General features: G+C 52.0%; 1 protein-coding gene across 2 annotated transcripts in view; it reads right to left on the bottom strand.

Annotated features, from left to right (window-relative positions):
• Window positions 1-23,935, bottom strand: part of SBK1 (SH3 domain binding kinase 1) — a 66,843-nt gene that overhangs the window by 29,513 nt on the left and 13,395 nt on the right. Inside the window, exon 1 of one of the 2 annotated variants that reach the window (XM_032243041.1) lies at window positions 1,196-1,313. The exons of the other annotated variant lie outside the window; for it this stretch is intronic. The gene's annotated coding sequence lies outside the window, so the exon portion shown is untranslated. Of the gene's footprint in view, window positions 1-1,195; window positions 1,314-23,935 lie in introns of those variants that run through there. 2 annotated transcript variants of the gene reach the window in all.

Below are 23,935 nucleotides of genomic sequence, written 5' to 3'. Positions count from 1 at the left end.
CCATCACAGACACTGGTGAAAGATTTGTTGAATGAATAAATGAAGGAACTACTGGCAGGGCTAGCTGTACCCTGGGTCTCGCCTTACCGAGCCTCAGTTTGTGCACCTATCAAATGGGTCCAGCATCACTGCTTGCCGGCAGAAGGCTCAGAGAGAAGCGACTGGCGGAACCCCTGGCAGCCCAGAGTGTATTCCTTCCATGCAGTCCAGCCCCTTCTCAGGATCTCTGATTCAGGATTTCAGGGTAGAATGTCTGCCAGGGCCTCTTGGCTTCTCCATATGCGGTAGAGCCTGGGGTTCAGGAACTCACTGAGAGCCAGGCTGGGGTACAGCCGTGTATACCACCTGGAAAGCCACAGTGAGACCCTGGAATTGGCCCCTGGTTGTCTGGGACACATGGAGCCAACCCTAGGTTTAATCTGGGTATTTTCCAGGTTAGGAGGGGAAGGGAAGGACTTGGGTTTGCTGTCCCTGGGACAAATGGGGACATAACGGTGCCCTGACCTGAAATGGCTTCTTCATCTAGACTACCTCTCCTCTCCAGAAACTAGCACCTCAATTTGGGGGATGCGTACTCCCTCCTTGTCCCACAGGGAGTACTAAGTATGGTCTAGGTGAAGACCCCAGTGAGGCCTGGGGTCGGGCAGCGGAGTCACAGGGGAGATGAGATTCCCATTCATTCTCTCAAACACACCCCTTCCCTGCGCTCTCACAGACAAAGGCACACACCCAAAGCCCCAGCCATCACCCAGGGCCACATAAGGTGGCCCCCCTCACCTGTGGGCACCCCCAAATTTTCCCCTTGGGAGGGTAGACTTCATTAGAAGCTCAGCTTGGCCATGGGGGAGTGGTATACACACTCCAAAGACCTGGGGTCCAACCTCCAGGCTCGCAGCTTTTGGGGGGACTCTCCGCCCTCTTCCCACCTCTCCATGGCACAAGGGGCTCCACCACCATTCCCGCTAGGGCTGGGGAGCCGTGACCAAGTCTCAAGGCTAGGGAATGGGGTGGGGGAAGGGAGAGGAGGAGGGGGCGACTCCTCCAAGCGAGACACAAAGAGACGTCCTTCAGCCTCGGCTCCATGGCGACGCTGGGGAGCGGGGAGCGCGCAACCCGATACTTCCTTCCCCACCTGCAGGGCTACGGGGACCTCGGTGGCCACTCACCTGCCGCCCCACACCTGGGCCCTGCTTACCTGGGCTGGGGCCGCGGGGACGCCGCGGCAGGGGGCCTGGGCGCCGTCGCGGTCTTCGTTCGCCCGGCCCCGGGGGCTCAGGGCGCCACGACCATGAACCAGGGTGCGAGCGGTGCCGCCAGCGGCTCAGTTGCCCCAGTCCTGGAGCTTTGGGGGGCGTCTTCGGGGCTTCTTGCTGGTGAGGGTGTCTCTTGCTGTCTCCGGCTGCCTAGATTTGGGATTTCTGTGTACCGGAGTTGGGGGGATTGGGATCCCCTGATCTAGGGGCGTTCAGAGCTGGGTCTTCTTGTCTTGAGGTGTGGAGTTGTAATGACCGGATATTGGGAGGGGGTTTCCGCAATCTCGGCCTGGGGGGCACTGCGTTCTAGATCTTGGGGGGGCCCAGACTGAGGAGGGGGAGTCCTCGCGATGCCGTAGGGGGGCTCGCTGTCTTCTAAATACCGAGGAAGTCTCCGCTTTCCCCGAAGGGGAGTCGCTCCGTGTCGGATCCAGAAGGGCCCCCCTCTTTCCCGAGGTTCGCCGGATCCTGGATGTGGAGGGGGGCTCCACGCGCTCCTCGGCTACGGGGGCTTGCTGGGTCCCGGCCACCGGCGGCCGCTGGGAAGAAGCCCCCTCAGCCGCTGGGGGGCTCGGTCGCCGCCGCTACGAGCAGCCCGGCCCTGCGCTCCCGGCCCCCGGCCTGGCCCGGGCTCCGGCTGCGGCTCCGGCTCGCGCTCCGCCTGGTGCTCGGGCCCCGGCCCCGGCGCCCGCCCGGGCTGCGCTCCATCGCGGCATCGCGGCTCCGCCCTCCAGCCCGCGCGCACCTGCCCGCCCGGCCCGCGGCTCCGCCCTCCGGCTCGCGCGCCGCCGCCCGCCCCTTTGTCCGCCCCGCTCGGCGCGCGCCCTCGCGCCCGCGCGCTCACCAGCCGCGCGCCGCGGGGCGCAGATTCTCCGGGCGCGGCGCCCCCACCCCCTTCCGGCCGCGCAGGGTCCTAGCGCCGGTGGCTCCCACTCTCCCCCCGCCCCCCGCCTTTTCTAGGTCAGAGCCCACGAGGGGGCGAGAACGAGGTTACAGAGGACTCGGGGGAGTCTGAGAGGGTCACCTGGTCCAGCTTCCTGGCCCCTGCGGGACCAGACTGCCCCAGACTGTCCCGGTCCGTGCTTGTGGGGCGGAGCCTGTGTCTGTTTCAAGGAGGGAAAACAAGTCCAGGTTCTGCATTCGGATATGCATTCACTCATCCATGCGTCCGTCTGTTCCTCCGCCTGCCTGCCTGAGCATCCATCCATCCATCCATCCATGCATCCTATTTCCAGCGAGACCTCAGAGAACCCACAGTCTTCTTAGGGAAGAGGTCATAAACTTGGTCCGGGGGAGGGGGGTGCCCTATCCAACTGAGGTCGCCTTTGCGATCCCTGCTGCAAATAGGCAGTGACTAGTCCAGGAGTGCAGCTGGGAGGAACTGCTGGCCAGATAGAAAGGAAGAAAGGAGATTCTAGGCAGAGGTAGCAGCAGGTGTAAAGGATGTTGCATTGTCTCTTTGATAACCGGAAATTGGTGGCCTGGGTGAAGTGGGTGGATGAGGACAGAGATGAGACGGACAGCTAGTCCTTCCAGGCCCTATTCTTTCTCCTCCCTGCAGCTCACTCTTTCCCTAGTGAGAAAGCCCCCAAATAGGACGCCTTCTCTGTTTCTTCCAAGTTTTTGATCAGGCTGTTTTCTCAACCTAGCGTAATCCTTTCAACCACTCCGACTGTTTCCAGAGCTTTCGGAGCCAGGGATTGCAAACTCAAGTACCTACAGGCACAGACAGGAGCCACTGGGGTCGCGTGTAAAGTGATAGGGAGGGTGGAGAAGAGGGGAACTGGAGATGTCGTGGGCTGCGCGTGGGTGGATGATATTCAGAGAAGCAGGAAATCCATATCCTAACATGAAATCTTCCAACTTTTAAATGTTTGAAACGAATTCCCCAAATTCGGAAATATCGAATGGGCCAAATGAAACACACTTTGGAGGCAAATCTGGTCCCCAGGCCATAGGATGGCAGCCCTTACCATTGAAAATATTGTTTCAGTTCTTAACTGGTTTGCTTCCTGCCTCTGTCTAGATTGTTTTTCCTTTTCTTTCTTTCTTCTTCTTCTTCTTCTTTTTTTTTTTTTTTTTAAAGACGGAGTTTGCTCTGCTGCCCAGGCTGTAGTGCAATGGCTCCGTCTCAGCTCACTGCAACCTCTGCCTCCCGGGTTCAAGTGATTCTCCTGCCTCAGCCTCCTGAGTAGCTGGGATTACAGGCATGCGCCACCACGCCCAGGTAATTTTTGTATTTTTAGTAGAGACAGGGTTTCACCATGTTGGCCAGGATGGTCTCAAACTCCTGACATGAGGTGACCTGCCCATTTCCACCTCCCCAAGTGCTAGGATTACAGGTGTGAGCCACCGAGGCCGGCTGTTGTCTTTTTTCTAGAATCCAAGTCCTTTGGGATCATCAGCTCTGTGAAATACAAATGGGGTTGGGTTGCTGTCTTACATAAAACTGCCATGGACTTCCTGTGTACCGTCAGGATAAAGTCTAACCTGATCCTGGCGTTCAAAGCCCTTAACCTTTAGAGCCTGCTCTCCCTTCCCCTACAGAAGACCTCTCTTCTCCATTCAGCCTTGACCTCAGCCACACTATTCTAGGACATCTGCCTCTCTCTTTTTTTTTTGAGACAAGGTCTCACTTTGTCACCAAGGTTGGAGTGCAGTGGTGTCATCATGGCTCACTATAACCTTGACCTCCTGGCATCAAGTGATCCTCCTGCCTCAGCCTCCTAAGTAACTAGGACTACAGGTGTGCACAACCATACTCAGCTAATTTTTGTATTTTTTTGTAGAGATGGGGTTTTACCATATTGCTCAGGCTGGTCTCCAACTCCTGAGCTCAAGCCTTCCACCCACCTCAGCGTCCCAAAGTGCTGGGATTGCAGATGTGAGCCACTGCTCCAGCCCCAATATCTGCCTTTTCTTTTCTTTTTTTTTTGTTTTTTGAGATGGAGTTTGGCTCTTAATGCCCAGACTGGAGTGCAATGGTGCCATCTCAGATCACTATAGCCTCTGCCTCCTGGGTTCAAGTGATTCTCCTGCCTCAGCCTCCAGAGTAGCTGAGATTACAGGCACACACCATCACACCCAGCTAGTTTTTGTATTTTTAGTAGAGATGGGGTTTCGCCATGTTGGCCAGGCTGGTCTTGAACTCCTGACCTCAGGGCTGGCCTCAGCCTCCCAAAGTGCTGGGATTACAGTTATGAGCCACAACATCCAGCCTGACATCTGCTTTTGATACCCTCACGCTTGGTCCTCTAGACAGGTTTCCTCTGTCTAGAAGACCTTTCCTTTCTTCCTTGTTTTCCAAACAAGTTCTCTTCTAAGAGAACTCCTCTGCATCTTCCCTTCCTCTCCCACACTCCTTGTCCTGCCAATATGGAGGAGTTTCAGATTTCACCCTAACTTTGTTCTAATCCTCTCCAAGGCCATAGTGCCGTAAATAACCTAATAGAGGGATTTAAGTTATTGGGTGTGCAGAAGAGGGGGCTGGAGAGGGAGAAAGCAGGAAGCACACATCTTCCTGTGTCTAAAAGCTGAGTTTCAGGACATTAGCACTTAGAGAGCACTTTCCTCTTTTTACAGAGGAGGAAAGAGATCTAGCGAGGGGAGGAGTCGAATCAAGCCTTGCAGTACCCCTAGTCACGGCTATCAAGGGTTGCCCAGTTCAGGGCCACCTTCTGCAGAAACTGCCCCTGATTCCTCATCTGGGGCTTTAATTACCCATAGTGCAGTTAGTAAAGGTTTGCCGGGATGCATGGTGGGTAATCAAGTCCCCCTCCCGACTCCCTCTTGGCTCTACAAGGTGGGAAATCCTGGTTCCCAAAGAGGGTACACTCTAGCCAGGGGACACAGCATGGGGGCATTACATTTAAGCTATGGCCACTGCCAGGAAACTTTGGACTCCATGTGTTAAGGGACTAGCAGGTGAGAAGAGAAGGCACCATCATGGCTGAACTAACTGACCCTGGTCAGCAGAGAGGGCAGGGCTGCTTTTACAGCGGGAGGACGAGGAGGAATATGTAGGATTCCAGCGATCTGTTGGTTACAATAACCAATAATGTAGATCCCTCAGGACTGAAGGGTTGGGTCACATCACCAGGTAACCCATCAAAGCCTGCCAAACTGACAGTGGAGAGTGCGAATAATTTTATTTTACTTTTTTTTGAGATGGAGTCCCTGTTGCCCAGGCTGGAGTGCAGTGGCGCTATCTCAGCTCACTATAACCTCTGCCTCACCGGTTCAAGTGATTTTCCTGCCTCAGCCTCCAGAGCAGCTGGGACTACAGGCGCGCACCACCATGCTCAGCTGATTTCTGTATTTTTAGTAGAGATGGGGTTTCACCATATTGGCTAGGCTGGTCTTGAACTGTTGACCTCATGATCCACCCAGCTGTGGATAATTCAGGATGGATAGTGAAGAAAGAAAGAAAAAGTGCTGGTTATGGCCTCTGGATAATTGCAGCAAGTGGGCGGGGCCTCTAGCGTGTTCTACTAATCACTCTCTTCAAAGTTTTCCCATAGAAAGAGGTTTACAGGATCCATGGTAGAGCTGAGCAGTGCAAGGGATGAATGTGGCAGCCCTGAAAATGTGCCACTCAGACCTCTGACTTCAGGAAAAGTCATTGACCAAGGGCAGCAGCTGTGAAATCCATCTGTGGTTCACACAGGAGGCTCTGGTTTGCTTCCCACAAGCCGATCCCAGCCAAAGAATGAAGGCATATCTGCTTGTGGAGACACAGGACTTCTCGAATGGGCAGCTTTGGATCAAGGACTCCCCTTTGACTTTGTAGAAACTTTCTCACTGCACTGCAGTCCAAGACTCTTCCCATCCCGTCGTCCTTCCTCCTGTCTCTCTCTTCCACATATTAGATCTAGGACAGTCTGATGATCTTCCCAGCCTTCTCTTCCTCCCTCCCTCTTGTTCCCTCCCAAGGATTTTCCTCAATAAATCGTTTGCACATCTGGCCCACCTTGCCTGCTTCTCAAAGGATGGAACCAACATAACACATCTAAAGAGACAAACAGAAGTGGTGACTTTGGGAGGCCAAGGTGGGTGGATCACCTGAGGTCAGGAGTTCAAGACCAGCCTGGGCTAACATGGTGAAACCCCATCTCTACTAAAAATACAAAAATTAGCTGGGCATGGTGGCGGGAACCTGTAATCCCAGCTACTCGGGAAGCTGAGGCACAAGAATCGCTTGAACTGGAGAAGCAGGGGTTGAAATGAGCCAAGATTGCAACATTGCACTCCAGTCTGAGTGACAGAGTGAAACTCTCCTTCACAAAAAAAAAAATTAAAAAAAAAAAAAAAAAGTGCCAGCCTGTAATGCTGCAATCCTTTGTCCTTGACACCTAGGGGTAAGCCATTCCCGCCAGCTCAAAGAGACCACCTCTCCAGAGACAGTCTTGATGGATAGCAGAACATAAAGATAAAACTTGGCCATGATTTTCTCTTCTTTTCTTTTTGAGATTCAGTCTTGCTCTGTCACCGAGGCTGAAGTGCAATGGCACAAACTCCGCTCACTGCAACCTCTGCCTCTCAGATTCAAGCGATTCTCCTGCCTCAGCCTCCCAAGTAGGTGGGATTACAGGCACCCACCACCATACCCAGCATTTTTTTTTTTTTTTTTAGTAGTGGAGATGAAGTTTCACCATGTTGGACAGGCTGGTCTCAAACTCCTGACCTCGTGATCTGCCCACCTTGGCCTCCCAAAGTGCTGGGATGACAGGTGTGAGCCACTGTGCCCGGCCAGTCTCTCTTCTTTTCTAATTTAATTTAATTTAATTTGTATTTATTTTGAGATGGAGTCTCACTCTTTTTTTTGTAGGAGGGGGTTCAAGGAGTCTCACTCTTGTCCCCCAGGCTGGAGTGCAATGGTACAATCTCAGCTCACTGCAACTTTCGCCTCCCAGCTTCAAACAATTCTCCTGCCTCAGCCTCCCGAGTAGCTAGGACTACGGGTGCCTGCCGCCAGGCCCAGCTAATAAGAGACAGGGTTTTGCCATGTTGACCAGGCTGGTCCTGAACTCCTGACCTCAGGTGATCTGCCAGCCCCAGCCTCACAAGGTGCTGGTATTACAGGCATGAGCCACCACACCTCGCCTAACTTTATTTTTGAGACAGGGTCTCACTCTGTGGCCCAGGCTGGAATGCAGTGGCACAATCATAACTCACTGCAGCCTCGAACTCTCAAGCAGTTCTCCTGTCTCGGCCTCCCACAATGTTGGGATTACAGGCGTGAGCCACCGTGCCCTGCCTGGCCTTGGTTTTCTTAGCAACACAGAAGAAACACTGGAAAACAGGGATCTCCATTCAGATTTCCTCTGCTCAGAGCCCACAACCTCTTCGATGATGACACCTCTTTGTCCTCCTCGGCAGTTAGTTGCTCCCTGTGCAAGGAGACACTTGAGTCCAAGGACCCCAGGGACTTTTGATGATTATGCCCCTTCCTTAGGCTACATTTTATAGTCACTGATGTGTCAGAAGCTTCTGTTGCTTTGGGAGGGAACAGGGAAAGAACTTCAAGAGTCTCTTCCTGTTCTCTAGAATCTATACATTGTAACGTTTCAAACTGTATGAGGTTGGGTAGCTCTACTACTGCACTGAAAGTCATCTATTAATAGTATTGGCCATATATTTAATTTTTTTTAATAGAGACAGGGTCTTGCTATGTTGCCCAGGCTGGTCTTGAACGCCTGGTCTCAAGCGATCCTCCCTCCTGAACCTCCCAAAGTGCTGGGATTACAGGTGTGAGCCACTGCGTCCGGCTGGTCATACTGACAGGCTCCATGCTTTGGGAAACCGATGGCATTTGGGGATTTCCCCAGCATGTCCTGTGATGCTCTTGATTCCTCGTGTCTCCAGTCGTGAGAGAGAAAAGGCATTCCTGGCTTGTTGGTCAGCATTTATGAGTTTTATTTTATTTTTTTTCCAGATGGAGTCTCGCCCTGTCACCCAGGCTGGAGTGCAGTGGTGCAATCTTGGCTCACTGTAACCTCCGTCTTCCGGGTTCAAGCAATTCTTCTGCCTCAGCCTTCCCATAAGCTGGGATTACAGACATGTGCCCTCATGCCCGGATAATTTTCGTATTTTTAGAAGAGATATGGTTTCACCATGTTGGCCAGGCTGGTCTCAAAATTCTGACCTCAGGTGATCCACCAGCTTTGGCCTCCCAAAGTGCTGGGATTACAGGCATGAGCCACTGCGATTGGCCTGTGATTTTTTTTTTTTTTTTTTGAGAAGGGGTCTCACTATGTTGCCCAGGTTGGTTTTGAACTCCTGAGCTCAAGAGATCCTCCCGCCTTAGCCTCCTGAGTAGCTGGGACTCCAAGTGTGAGCCACTGTGCCAGGCGCAATGGTCTTTTGTAGAGGAGAACCTCCTCCCCAGGACCACTGGAAGACGCAGGCCAAATTATTGCTGATAGGAAAACCAAGAGGTCCGCCGGAACTCAAGATGGATCGGATGGAAGATGGCACAGGCACCCGGGACGCGCAGCACTGGAGGTGATGATGGATCCTGGAATCTCTCCATCCCTTTTTGGAGTGTACATTCTGCAGTGAGAAACAGTGTCCCAGCACGAGCACTGACGAGCTCTCCACTGCCATTCCGAAATGCAACTCTGTGGCCACGGCCAGCAGGAAGCCACTGATGAAGGGAAACACAGTGTGACGGTGCCCAGGGAAAGAACCTGCTTTGGTGACATCGCGGAGCTGCTGAGCCACTTGAACTTGGAGCCACTTTGAGTTGGGAATTCTGGCTTTTTTGCAGCTGAAGGTGTGCCAACTCCATGTGAGAGCAGCTGTAGGTCCGCATGAGGCGGTTCTCGCCAACACTTTGGAAGGCTGAGACAGGAGGATCTGCTTGAGCTCAGGAGCTGACCGCCAGCCTGGGCAACAGTGGAGCGCTGTCTCTACAGAAAATAAAAGTAATGAGAAGAACAACCCTCAAATCATGAGAGTGGTTGTCTCTGGGGATGGTGGGGGGAGTATAATAGGAATTCATCTTTATCTGTCATGCTTTGTCTTTTTTTTTCTTCCTTTTTTTTTTTTTTTGAGATGGAGTCTTGTAGCCCAGGCTGGAATGCAGTGGCATGATCTTGGCTCATTGCAATATCCAACTCCCAGGTCCCGGTTCAAGCAATTCTCCTACCTCAGTTTCCCAAGTAGCTGGGATTTGTAATGGCACAAGCCACCATGCCCAGGTAATTTTTGTATTTTTTAGTAGAGATGGGGTTTCACCATGTTGGCGAGTCTGGTCTTGAACTCCTGACCTCCTGATCTGTCTGCCTTGGCCTCCCAAAGTGCTGGGATTATAGGCGCGAGCCACTGCGCTCGGCTGCTTTGTCTTTTTTAAAGTTAAAAATATCTGACACCAGGGCCACACACCTATAATCCCAGTACTTTTGGAGGCTGAGGAGAAGAATTACTTGAGGCCAGGAGTTCCACATTAGCCTGGCCAACATGGTAAGACCTCTGTCTCTACAAAAAATACAAAATATAGCCGGATATGGTGGCACACACCTGTAGTTCCAGCTACTCGGTAGGCTGAGGCAGGAGGATTACCGAGGCTTGTGAAATCGGGGCTGCAGTGAGCTGTGATTGTGGCACTACACTCCAGGCTGGGCGACAAAGCGAGACCCCATCTCTAAAAAGAAAAAAAATCTGACACAAATGTGATAAAATGTTGACATTGTTTCTATGATAGCTGCAGGTATGCACAGGTTTGCAGTTTTGTGTAAATTCTTTCACTTTTTCCAAAATAATTAAAAACTATTCCATGCAAGTATTTTAAAATGGGGTCTTAAAAAGAAGGAAGAGAAAAAGAAGAAGGAAAAAGAACCTTTCCACTCTGTGATTCTGTTTTCTCAAACCCCTGACCTCAACTGATCCACTCGCCGTGGGCTCCCGAAGTGCTGGGATTACAGGCGTGAGCCACTGTGCCCGGCCTGACAATTTGTGTTTTCTAAAGCCTGGTCTGAGGACACTCGGAAATGCCCTCCTCTCTCACACTCTGAGAAGCACTAGGATTAGGCAGCAAGTTTGGCTCCCTGATCCTCGCCACCCTGATCTCCTGCTCACGACGGCTCTGGGTGCTGGGCTTGTTAGGGCTGCGACAAGGCCATTGCCCCTGGAAGCTGTGCAGCAAGAGTCTGATGGGTCCCGACCCTGCCCATGCCCATGGGGGTGTGTGCTGGGGTAGCAGAGGCGTCCCCTGGAATTTCCAGAATGGGGACAGGATTCTCAGAGCTGGCTGGGCCCCAGCTCCTTCACAGGCATGGGTCGCCAGAGCCAGCCCCAGGAATCGTAGACATTTGGCAGGAAACAAGCGCTGTCTGGAACACATCCCTAGGGGGCTGACTTTAATGATGTCCTAGTTTGGGTTTCTCAGAAACAGATTCTAGAGCAAGTAGTTTGTTTGGTCAGTGATCCCAGGTAGTGGAGTAGTGATGGCCGGGGTGGTGGCGGAGGGGGGCGGGGGCGAGACAGGAAGACAGTGACAAGCGGTGTATTACCAACTCAGTCACCACCCTGGGCAACTGGAGGTGAACCCCACCGGGGAACTCACAGAGACAGTATACAGCACAGTGCTCAGGGTTATTGCATCCAAAGGCAAAGGAGCTGGGGTATTGATACTCCACCTGTCAGTCATTAGGGAGAGCTGCTGGGGCAGCGGGGAGAAGGGGAGGTAGTGCTCTGGGTGCCAGCAGAGCAGGCTTGGGCCAGAGAAGGCCCTGGGGAAAAGAGATGAGGGTGCCGGCAGGTCAGGGTGGGGAAGGGGTGGGGAAATGAGGTGTCTGCCACCAATTTCTAGCACTTAGAACAGTGCCTGGCTGGGTCTGCCATGATGCCCACGTATTCCTCTGTTACACAGCATCTGAACTCCACCTGGTAACAGAACCCCAGTTTCCTCTGGGAACCCACATTCTCTGATACATCCTTCCCTACCCATTAGGGGTTCCGATGGTGGCGTTCACCTGTTGGACTCTAGGGGTGGACTTGGGACCCAGCCCCCTTTGATCAGTGTCTAATCTAACATCCCCACGGCCTTAGTGATCGTTTTGGAGATTGGTCTCTTCCCTGAGCCAGGCCAGTAGGATAGAAGCTGTCTTTCTACGGTGCCGAAAAGGATGTAAGCCTGGAGTTGCCAAGAGCAGGGGGAATCCCTTAGAGGAGGAGGCCAACACAGCAGACAGCAGAGCCAAGGAAGGTAAACAGAAAACCCTTGTCATCATTTGATCCCCTTGATCTAGCCATGCCTGAAACCTTGAACTTTTAGGTTACATGACCCAATCAAGTCCTCGCTGTGCTTAAGTCAGTTGAACTTGGGTCTCTGTCACTTACAACCCCAAATTCTTTACATTATGTGTAAATGTGGGTTTCTAAAGTTTTTTTTTTTCTTTTTGAGACAGAAGTTTGCTCTGTCGCCAAGGCTAGAGGGCTGTGGCATAACCTTGACCTGCAACCTCTACCTTCCAAGTTCGAGTGATTCCCATGCCTCAATCTCCCAAGTAGCTGGAATTACAGGCACACACCACTACGCCTGGTGGTGGCTCACGCCTGGTGGTGGCTCACGCCTGTAATCCTAGCACTTTGGGAGGTTGAGGTGGGAGGATCACCTGAGGTCAGGAGTTCGAGACCAGCCTGGCCAACATGGCCAAACTGTGTCTCTACTAAAAATACAAAAATTTGCTGGGTGTGGTGGTAGGTGCCTACAATCCCAGCTACTTGGGGGGCTGAGGCAGGAGAATCGCTTGAACCCAGGGGTGGGTGGAGGTTGCACTGAGCTGAGATTGTGCCACTTAACTCCAACCTGGGTGAAAGAGAGCGAAATTCTGTCTCAAAATAAATAAATAAATAAATAAAAAGTGGAGATAGGGTTTCACCATGTTGGTCAGGCTAGTCTCGAACTCCTGACCTCAAGTGACCTGCCCGCCTCAGCCTCACACCTGCTGGAATTACAGGTGTGAGCCACTTGCCCAGCCTCTAAAGTGTTTAAATTACCTATTAGTACCACTATTTGGGTGGTGGGATTGATAGAAGCACAAACTTGTGTCATGCAATACACCAGTGTAACAAACCTGCACGTGTACCCCCTGAATCTAAAATTAAAAAAAGAAAAGGAAAAAAGTGGTAAAAATGCAGGAGTAATTAAACACCATCTCCTCTGTCCCACACAGTCACTATATTTCCTCAGCACCCCAGGGTGTGCTGGGGATTCTCAGAGGAAGCTCGGCCTGCTCCAGATCAGGGGTTTGGGTCCTCAGAGTCCAGCGCCTGCCCTCAAAGAATGGCTATTCTTGGGGCCACGTGAGGAGCTGGGTGGGTTCATAGGTGCCTGGGCTGCTCCAGGAACCTCTGGGCCAAGGCACGCCTGCCTGCCTGCCTTCCTTCCTTCCTTCCTTCCTTCCTTCCTTCCTTCCTTCCTTCCTTCCTTCTTCCGTCCTTCCTTCCCTCCCTCCCTCCCTCCCTCCTTCCCTCTCTCATTCATTCACACGTGTTTCCCGGGCACCTTTAAGGTGAAGACATGGGATAAAAGGGTGGGCTAGGCTGGGCGCAGTAGTCACACCTGTAATCCCAGAACTTTGGGAGGCAGAGGCGGGCAGATCACCTGAGGTCAAGAGTTCAAGACCAGCCTGGTCAACATGGTGAAACCCCATTTCTACTACAAATATAAAAAATTAGCCAGGTATAGTGGCACACGCCCCTACTTGGGAGGCTGAGGCAGGAGAATCGCTTGAACCTGGGAGGCAGAGATTGCAGTGAGCTGAGATCGTGTTGCTGCACTCCAGTTTGGGCAACAAGAGGGAAACTCTGTTTCAAAAAAAAAAAGAAAGGTGGACTAAAAAGCACAGTCCTTGCCTTCAGGAGCTCCCAGCCCAGTGAGGGAGACACTGCAGTAATCATGTCAGTAAATGTAAAATTCCTACCAAGACCGGGGTACAAAGGAGATACAAAGGTCAGGGGCTTCCCAGAGGAAGGCATGGCCGCCGAGATCTGAGGGCTGATCAGGAGTTGAGTGAGCTGAGAGCCAGCTGGTGCTCAGGCCCCTTCTCCCTTCCCCTCAGTGTGAGTGCCCGCTCATCTCTCCCCAGAGCCCACCCGGAAGCTTAGACACCTCTTCCTCCTTTCCCCTGAGATCTTGCACCCCTTAACTCTGGTAAGTCCCGCCTGGTGTCTAACCTGCATCCAGCCTGCTGCCTGCACAGCGCACATTCCTTGCTTGGGTCCCAGGGGAGGTGAAGGTCACCTTCCTCCAAATGCTTTTTTGGGTCACCTCCCATCTCAGAGATGAGTCTGGATTTTGATCAGGCATCTGGGATATGCCAGGTACTTTCACAAGGCTAGGGCCATCCCCCAGATGAGGAAACTGAGGCACAGAGGGCATAAGTAATGAACCAACAAGGCCAGCTTCTTCCACCCCCTGGAGGAGGAACAGAATACCGAGGCCTGAGTTCTTCCAGCCCACTTCATACCCCTTTAACTTTTCCCAGGCCAGGGCTCTTCCCAGCCCGGACCATTTGTGGCAACTCCTCCCCCCAGAGCCTGCCTGGGGTTCCCTCCTGGCTGTTACCTTCCCTCCTCCAGCTCCTCGCCCTCAGGGGGCCTCTGTTCATGTCCACCCACTTATTTAACAAGCACAGACTTGTGCCAGGCTGAGTTCTAAGCCTTTTACGCAAATGAACTCATTTAAACCTCTCCACCACCCCAGCGGTGTGGACACTAGTATCATCCATCAGGAACCCAGAGAGGCTGAGGCATCTGCGGAAGTGCACACCTTCACTGGGACTTGAACCCACACAGGCTCCTGAGTCCAGGCCCTAACCACTCGGCCACCCAGCCCGCCCGTCAACCGCCAGCCTCACCTCCTCCTCCCACCAGATTCCATTTTATCCTGATTCCATCCTGCTCTCCATCCACCTCCCGTCCCCATTTCCATTCCTGCCTCCGAGTTGCTGCCTGGGAGGGGCACCGTCCTGGTGCTCTGGGACTTGGTACTCTGGGAGGGACACAGGGTGCTAGAGGGGCCCAGACCACACCTGGCTCCATTCCCAGGCTGAGGGAGGCTTGGCTGAGCCAGGCCCGGAGGAGGCAGGCCGGGTGGAGCAGGAGGGGGCTGGGAGGAGCTGGGCCTGCAAGCCCTAATTATGTCAGTTAATTAGGAGGGGCGGAGAAGTCTTGTGGGAGTTAATGAGCTTGGCTAATTAAGTGGATCCAGAGGGATGGCTCAAATCCTAGTGGCTGGGGAGAGACGGAGGTTCAGCCAGGAGGGAGGGAAGGGGAATGAGATGCCAGGTGCCTCCCTGGGGTCACCAGGGTCTGTCTGTCTGAGGACAACACCAAGGCCTGAGGCCACCAAGGTCACCACTGGGGTCTGAAGCTACTGAGGTCACTACCAAGACCTGTAGCTACCCCACGAGTCTGGTTTGAAGTTGTAGTCAGGGGTTCGGCACAGCGGCTCACACTTATAATCCCAGCACTTTGGGAGGCCGAGGCAGGCGGATCACTTGAGGTCAGGAGTTCAAGACCAGCCTGGACAACATGGCAAAACCCTGTCTCTACCAAAAATACAAAAATTAGCTGGGTGTAGTCCCAGTTACTTGGGAGGCTGAGAATGACTTGAACCTGGGAAGCAGAGGTTGCAGTGAGCCGAGATTGTGCCATTGCACGCTAGCCTGGGTGACAGAGTGAGACCCTCCCTCAAAAAAAAAAAAAAAAAATCAGAAATAAAAATGAAGTTACGGTCAGGGTCTCACAGTAGGTCCATAGAGGATATTGACACCTGGGCCTGCAGTCACCACTGATGTCCCATCCCTTGTCAGCCATCCTTATGGTGTTGAAGCTGGATCCCCTTTGGACATTTAAAGGGATGGGGGTAAAAATGGAGTCCTGGGCTGGGTATGGTGGCTCATGCCTGTAATCCCAGCATTTTGAGAGGCCAAGGCAGGAAGACTGCCTGAGGCCATGGCAATCTCTGGCAGGTCAGGAACCATCGCTGCTGTCCACACGTCCCCCCATGCTTCAGTTCGAAAAGATGTCCTCGCCCGCTGTCCCTGCTGAAGGCCAGCTGGCTCCCCATGCACAGTGGGACAACTGAGGTCTGGGGAGGAAGGGGCTCATCCCCAGCCCACTGCCCTCAGTGCAGACCCTGGAGGCAGGGCCCTGGGGAGGGCAGGAGACTGTGGTCTCCAGGCCTGGCGTCAGTCACCTCGAAGGGCCACCACCCGTCCCCCGGGCAAGCTTTGTCTTGCTTGCCCCATTTCTCTCTAATCACAGGCTCCTAAATAACCACACTCCCAGGGTGGATCACTGACAATTTTCCAGGTGTAAGAACTTGACCCTGTGGCCACGACAGACATCTAAACGAGGGGCCTCTTATTCCAAAAGCAGAAGCAAAAGCTTTTTCCTTTCTCCTGTCTCTCTCCCAGTCTATGGTGGTTGGTTTTTTTGGGGGGGGGGGGTGGTGGAGACTGGTTTTTTAGAGACCAGGTCTTGCTCTGTTGGCCCTTACTCTGGCTGGAGTGCAGTGGCGCAGTCATGCCTCACTGCAGCCTCGAACTTTGAGGCTCAAACGATGCTCCCACCTCAGCTTCCCAAAGTGCTGGGACCACAGGCATGAGCCACTGTGCCTCACTGTGTGGTGGTATGTTTTATTTCCTTTTTTTTTTGAGATGGAGTCTCATTCTGTTGCCCAGGCTGGAATGCAATGGCTCCATCTCGGCTCATTGCAACCTCCGCTTCCTGCATTCAAGCGATTCTCCTGCCTCAGCCTCCTGAGTAGCTGGGATTACAGGTGCATACCGCCACACCTGGCTAATTTTTGTATTTTTAGTAGAGACAGGGTTTCACCATGTTGGTCAGGCTGGTCTTGAACTCCTGACCTCAAGTGATCCACCCACCTTGCCCTCCCAAAGTGTTGGGACTACAGGTGTGAGCCACCATGCCTGGCCCTTATTTCCTTTTTAATGTCATGCTCCCTTGGGCACAGGGAGGTTAGTGGGGCACATGCAGACCTCACAGGTGCCTGGAGCCACCTCGATGCACACCTGACACCGATCCTGCCCTCACCCAGGCCCCTGGCTGGGGACAAAGGGCAGCAGTAGTGACTGTTGTCAGGGGAGTGGTTGGCTGAGAATCTTTCTACAGGAGGTGGTCAGGGTCTGGTCCTGCGTGGTGTGAGGCGGAGGCTGCAGTCCTGGACGCATACTCCACTGGCCCAGCAGACTCCACTTACAAATCCAAAGATGAAATTATTAAGAATTTCAAACTGGGGCCGGGTGAGGTGGTTCACGCCTGTAATCCCAGCACTTTGGGAGGCTGAGGCAGGTGGATTACTTGAAGCCAGGAGTTCGAGACCAGCCTGGCCAACATGACAAAAACCCATCTCTAATAAAAATACAAAAATTAGCCAGGTATAGTGGCACACGCCTGTAATCCCAGCTACTTGGGAGGCTGAGGCACGAGAATCGATTGAACCAAGGAGGTGGAGGATGCAGTGAGCCAAGATTGCACAATTGCACTCCAGCCTGGGCAACTAAGTGAGACTCTGTCTCAAAAAAAAAAAAAAAAAATAGAATTTCAAGTTGGCCATGATAATATGCATCTGTGATCCCAGCTACTTGAGAAGCTGAGGCGGGAGGATCTCTTGAGCCCAGGAGATTGAAGCTGCAATGAGTTATGAATGCACCACTGCACTCCGGCCTGGGCAACAAAGCAAGACCCTGCCTCAAAAAATAAATAAAGTAAAAATAAAAATAGGTACGGGTGCGGTGGCTTACACCTGGAATCCTAGCACTTTGGGAGGCCGAGGCAGGTGGATCACCTGAGGTCATGAGTTTGAGACCAGCCTGGCCAACCGGGTAAAACCTCCGTCTCTACTAAAAATACAAAAAAATTAGCTAGGCGTGGTGGGGCGCACCTGAAGTACCAGCTACTCGGAAGGCTGAGGCATGAGAATCACTTGAGCCCCCGGCGGCGGAGGTTGCAGTGAGCTGAGATTGCGCCACTGAACTCAAGCCTGGGTGATGGAGTGAGACTCTGTCTCAAAGAAAAAAATAATAGTAAATAAATAAAATAAAAATTAAAAATTTCTCGGGCGTGGTGGCATCTGCCTGTAGTTCCAGCTACTCAGAAGGCTGAGGCAGGAGGGTCACTTGAGCCCAGGAGGCTGAGGATGCAGTGAGCCTCGATCGGGACACTGCACTCCAACCTGGGTGACAGAGCAGGGTCCTGCCTCTAAAACAAAGGCGGGGTGGAGTGGGGCGGGGGTGAGGGTGGGGGAGGTGGCTGCCTCCTCTTTCCTTGTCCTAGAGACCGCCTACCTCCCCCTATTCTCCCCCGCCCCAGAAGTCAACCTCAGTCTCTCTCCCGGGACCGGGACCGGGACCGGCATCTGATCCGGGGAGGACAGGGCTTTTGGGGGGGGCGGGGTGAGGAGCCTGCGGGAGAAGCCGAGAGAGGTGGAGGCCGTGGCCTCTCCTGCATCCTCCAACCACCTTAGAAGGTCAGACCTGTCGCTGTGCCCATTTTATGGCTGCCCAAACTGGGTCACAGAGCTTTTGTGTAACCTGGCCGAGGCTACATGGCCTGGACGTAGCGGGCCTGGGGCCAAGCTCCGGGGTCTTCGGACCTTTGAATAGAAAAGTTGTCAGAGGAATCCGCCACCTGCCGGGCCCGTCCGCATGTGTGAGCACCGCGCGCCCTCTAGTGGCCGTTTCGCCGCAGTGCAGGACGATCCGAGAGACCGCGGCGCGCGCTCGCTCTGGTTCTCGAGAGGAAGACCACGACATGTCCAGCTTCTGCTCGCCCACAACCCAGGACATGAATCCTCTACCCAGCGGGTCCACCCGAGGCCCCTGTCCCTGATTCAGGCTCCTTGGTCTGTACCAGCCCCAGAGTAACATTTGTAAATTTTTATTTTGGAGAAGGTCTCACTGTCGCCCAGGCTAGAGTGGTTAGTTTGATCATTGCTCACTGCAGCCTCTACCTCCTGGGCTCATGCGATCCTCTCGCTTCAGGGCTGCAGGCGAGCACTACCATGCCCGGCTAATTTAATTTTTTGTAGAGATGGGGTCTCACTGTATTGCCCAGGCTGGTCTCGAACTCCTGATCTCAAGCAATCGTCCCATCTAGGCCTCCAAAAGCACTGGGATTACAGGCATGAGCTACCTTTTCCCGCCTTAGGGTGCCTTCTTGTTACTCCCTGTTGTCTTTTTTTTTTTTTTTAATCTGTCTCTATGTTTACACAGTGGTTCTCAAACTCCAGAGAGCTTTGAAAAGTCCCAGCCATACCCCAGAGCAAATGAATCTGTCTCCTCTCACCATCTTTAGGTTTGTGGGGTACAAACCTCAGAGGACAGAGCAGCTCTCAGCAGCCTCTCAGCTCACTGACTTCCTCCCGTCGCCTTGGACCTTCTCCTCTGCAAGCCCGCGGTCACTGCTCCCAGGCCCACACCCCAGCCTGCGTAATGACCCCACATCTCACCCACTCTGAGTTCTCTATTTTGGGCACTTCCCTCTCTGCTCCACCCCTCCATCCACTTCTCGCTTGCCCTGGTACCTGCAGGCATCAACTTCAATCCACTGCCTGCAGCACTTTCTCACTACCCGGAAGACCCCTTCTGCCACCACCAGGATGGCCTCCTGGAAAACATGCCCACTCCCATGCCCAGCTGTCCTGCTGTAGGATCGGCCTGGCACAATGCCTGTTAGGCATCTGCTCTTTGCCTGCACCAAGTAAACCAACAGTGCCCCGGAGGGTCACCCGGAGCTGTCAGTGCCCTTTCTCGTTCAGGGGCACGGGTCTCAGAGGGGCACTCAGCATGGTGCCCCCAACCCCGGCCCCTACTAGGCATCCCACTTGCTTTCTACTGCCCTGAGCAGCTTCTGAAGCTGTAATTCACCTGCGAGTCTCCTAGGGGTCTTGGCGAGGCCCAGGATTCCGCATGTCCACCTGCCAGCCCCAGGGTTGCAGACGCTGCGTCTGTGGAGCCCACTCTGTAGCAAGGTCTGGGATGGCTTCCCACCTCCTCCTCTCTCCTCAAACAAACCGTGGCTCCCACTTCGCCAGGGAAACAGATGGATCAGATACATTTCCACTGCCTCCGCCATCAAACCACAACCCTCCTCCAGCCTCCCTCCTCCTCCACTTCTTCCATCGCTTCAGTGGCAGAAGGGCCTTCCCCATGAGGGGCTGTGAGGATCCCGTTTCTTCGGAGGTTCCCTTCTTCCCCGCTCCATCCCCCTCGTTCTTTCTTTCTTTCTTTTTTTTTGAGACGGGGTCTTTCTCTGTCACCCAGGCTGGAGTCTGGCATGCAGTGGAGCAATCGTAGCTCACTGCAGCCTCAAACTCCTGGACTTAAGCAATCCTCCCACCTCAGCCTCCCAAGTAGCTGGTACTACAGGCATCCACCATGGTTGACTAATTTTCTTATTTTTTGTAGACTCGGGGTTTCGTCATGTTGCCAAGACCAGTCAAACTCCTGGCTCCAGTTGATCCATCTACCTTGGCCTCCCAAAGTGCTGGAATTACAGACATGAGCCATTGCTCCAGCCCCACCGTTCCTTTTCCAGGACTTTCTCATGGGCACTGAGACTCTGGCATCTCCTCCTGATCCACATCTTGAGCCATTTCTGAGCCCCCTGAACAAAGCTTCTTGATGGAATTGGCTTTCTTCTCTCCGCTCTGCAACTTCCGGTCTCTTTCATTTGTTCTTATTATCTCTGCTTTTCTTATATACATAGAGTAAATATACTTTTAATTTTTATTCAAGTTAGATATGCCCATTGTTTAGAATCAACATACGGGGGCAGCCTCACCCCCATTTCTCACTGTTTTCTTTTCTTTTTTTTTTTTTGTGACGTAGTTTCACTCTTGTTGCCCAGGCTGGAGTGCAATGGCACGGTCTCGGCTCATCACAACATCCACCTCCCAAGGTAAAAGCAATTCTTCAGCCTCAGCCTCCCAAATAGCTGGGATTACAGGCACGCACCACCACATCTGGCTAATTTTGTATTTTTTGGTAGAGATGGGGGTTTCTCCATGTTGGTTAGGCTGGTCTTGAACTCCCAAACTCAGGTGATCCACCCACCTCAGCCTCCCAAAGTGCTAGGATTACACGCATGAGCCACTGTGCCCAGGCTTTCATTTTTTTTTTTTTTTTTTTTTTAAGAGATGAGGTCTCGCTCTGTCACTGAGGCTGGAGTGCATTGGTGCAATCACAGCTGACTGTAGCGATCCTCCTGCCTCAGCCTCCTTTGTAGCTGGGACCACAGGTACAAGCCCCATGCTTGGCTAATTTGTAATTTGCTGTAGAGATGAGGGGGTCTCACTGTATTGCCCAGGCTGGTCTCGAACTTGAGGCCTCAAGAGATCCTCCTGCCTCGGCCTCCCATGGTGCTGGGGTTACAGCGTGAGCCACTGCGCCCGGCCCCATTTCCCACTTCATAAGGACAACCATCTCAACTCTTTTAGCTCGTGATTAGTCATTTTTACCTCCGCATTTCCTATATAATATGTTTACATTGCTTCTTTTCCAGTTTTAGGCATTCCCTACCAACCTCCCACTTTGGGAGAAGAGGATTTAGCTCCTTATGTCCCTCCACTCCCTCTCCCTCCCACTCCCACATCCTGTCCCACTCACATTACAGTGGCATCATAACATTGGTAAGACTGGAAATGTTTACATATTGTGGAAACCTTATTTACAGCTCTGTGTGGAACGCTATGATTCCTTTCTCCTTTTTCCTATAATAGGCTTTACATTTTAGAGCAGTTTTAGGCTTACAGAACAATTGAGCAGAACGTTTGTTTTTGTTTTTTTTTTAGACGGAGTCTCGCTCTGTCGCCCAGGCTGGAGTGCAGTGGCAGGAATCTCAGCTCACGTGCAACCTCTGCCTCCTGAGTTCAAGCGATTCTCTTGCCTCAGCCTCCCAAGTAGATGGGACAGGCACCCATCACCTCGCCTGGCTAATTTTTTTTTTTTTTTGCGTTTTTAGTAGAGATCGGGTTTCACCATGTTGGCCAGGTTGGTCTCGAACTCCTGACCTCAGGTGCTCTTGCTGCTTTGGCCTCTCAAAGGGCTAGGATTACAGGCGTGAGCCACCGCAGTCTGCCTGAGCAGAACATGTTTGAATGACCAAGAAAGAGACTTTCAGTTCTATAGTGTACTTCCTCTCCTCCCACCATATTCCTCCCACCACTAACATCTTGTATTGGTGTGGTGCACTTGTTAAAATAAATGAACCAAGGTAGACACATAGTTACTAACTAAAGTTTGTATGTTACATCATCAGGCTCACTCTGTATTGTAGAATTCCATGGGGTTTAACATATACATGTTATAGGTCTACCCTCCCGGTATCATACAGAATAGCTTCACTGCCTTAAAAATCCACCGTGCTCCATCTCTTCATCCCTCCCTCTCTCCCGCCAGGTCCCTGGCAACCACCGATCTTTCTATTGCCTCTTTAGTTTTGGCTGTTCCAGAATGTCATATCCCTGGAGTCAGAGAGTACTTTTCAGACTTGCTTTTTTCACGTATTTCAGATTAGCAATACACATCTAAGGTTCCTCCGCATCTTTTGGGTGGCTTGATGGCTCATTTTGTCACTGAATATTCCCTTGTATGGATGTACCTATGGAAGGGCATTGATATTGTGGTTTCTTACAAGTTTTGGCAATTATGAATAAAGCTGCTATGAATATTCATGTGCAGATATGACGCCAAAAACACAGGCAACAAAAGCAAGAATAGACAAGTGGGGCTGGGCACAGGGGCTCTTGCCTGGAATCCCAGCACTGTGGGAGGCAGAGGTGGGTGGACTGCTTGAGCTCAGGAGTTCAAGACCAGCCTGGGCAATGCAGCAAAACCCCATCTCTACAAAAAAAAAAAAAAGAAAAAAGAAAGAAAGAAATAGGCAAGTGGGATTATATCAAAGTTAAAAGCTTCTGCTTAGGAAAGCAAACAAACAAACAATCTACACAGGGAAAAGACAACCTACGGCTGAGTGTGATGGCTGACGCCTGTAATCCCAGCACTTTGGGAGGCCGAGGCGAGCAGATCACCTGAGGTCATGAGTTCGAGACTAGCCTGGCCAACATGATGAAACTTTGTCTTTACTAAAAATACAAAAGTTAGCTGGGCATGGAGTGGGTGCCTGTAATCTCAGCTACTTGGGAGTCTGGGGCAGGAGAATCGCTTGAACTTGGGAGGTAGAAGTTGCAATGAGCGGAGGTTGCCCCATTGCACTCCAGCCTGGGGAACAAGAAAAAATTTGAAAGAGAGGCCAGGTGCGGTGGCTCACGCCTTTAATCCAGCATTTTGGAAGTTCAAAGTGAGGGGATTTCTTGAGGCCATGAGTTCGAGAGATCCTGTCTCTAAAAAAAGAAAAAAAAAAAATCGAAATAATACGAGCGCACCTATGTTCATTACGACAAGATTCGCAATAGCCAAATGTGGAAACGACCCAAGTGGGTTGAATGGATGAAAAAAATGTGATCTGTGCTTACATCTGATTACTGCTATGAAGCTCGAAAAATATTCGACAACAGGCCGGGTGCGGTGGCTCATGCCTGTAATCCCAGCACTTTGGGAGGCGGAGGCTGCAGGACTGCTGGAGCCCAGGAGTTCGAGATCAGCCTGGATAACATAGAGAGATCCTGTCTCTCCAAAACATTTAAAAATTAGCCAGATGTGGTGGCACACATCTGGAATCCCAGCTACTCTGGAGGCTGAGGTGGGAGGATCTCTCGAGCCCAGGAGATGGAGGCTGCAGTGAGCTATGATTGTATCCAGCTAGACCGTGTTTCAAATAAAACAACCGTGTATTGTACATTTTAAAATGTGTTAAGAGGACAAATCTCATATTAAGTGTTCTTACCACAGTAAAATAAAACAAGCAAACATTCATGCGCAGGTTTTGGTGGGCATAACGTTTCAGCTTATTTGGGTAAATACCAGGGAACACCTGGTATTTTCTGCCATTCTATGGCTTCTCTTCACGTTCTCTCTGCAGTGTCTTTTGCAGGGCAGAAATTTTCATTTTAATTTCTTTCCCTTTTTGTTTCTTTCTTTTTCTTTTTGAGACGGACTCTCGTGGTTGTCACCCAGGCTGGAGAGCAATGGCGTGATCTTGGCTCACTGCCATCTACTGGTTCCAGCAATTCTCCTGCCTCAGCCTCCGCAGTAGCTGAGATTACAGCCGGCTAATTTTGCACTTTTAGTAGAGACGGGGTTTCACTGTGTTGGCCAGGCTGGTCTCGAACTCCTGACCTCAGGTGATCCACCTTCCTTGGCCTCCCAAAGTGCTGGGATTACAGGCATGAGCCACCATGCCCAGCCCTTTCTTTCCCTTCTCTGCATGAAAGTTTTGGTTTTCTTGGGTTTGATAACACTTTTTAGAGAAGAAGTACCTGTTTACCTATGTGTTTATATATCATTCAACCCATATTCTCTGCTACTTGTGTAAATGTCTCGAAAATTCAAAGACATTAGGTATTCTATCAATTTCATCTCCTTGAAGAACTCTCTTTTAGAAACTTCTGACTTATTTCAATGTGAACTGCTTGCCCTCTAGGCCTGCTGTCCAGAGAAGCTGTGCTGGGGTCTCCCTTTGCTCTCAACTGGGAGATTTTCTTCTCTTCTCTCTCTCTTTTTTTTTTTTTTTTTTTTTTTTTTTTTTTT

The sequence above is a fragment of the Sapajus apella genome, unplaced genomic scaffold (genome assembly GCF_009761245.1).
Source record: "Sapajus apella isolate SASKATOON/1434 unplaced genomic scaffold, GSC_monkey_1.0 scaffold51, whole genome shotgun sequence".
Classification (NCBI taxonomy): domain Eukaryota; kingdom Metazoa; phylum Chordata; class Mammalia; order Primates; family Cebidae; genus Sapajus; species Sapajus apella.
Note: the sequence above shows the minus strand (reverse complement) of the source record. Positions and strands in the feature narration are given on the sequence as shown.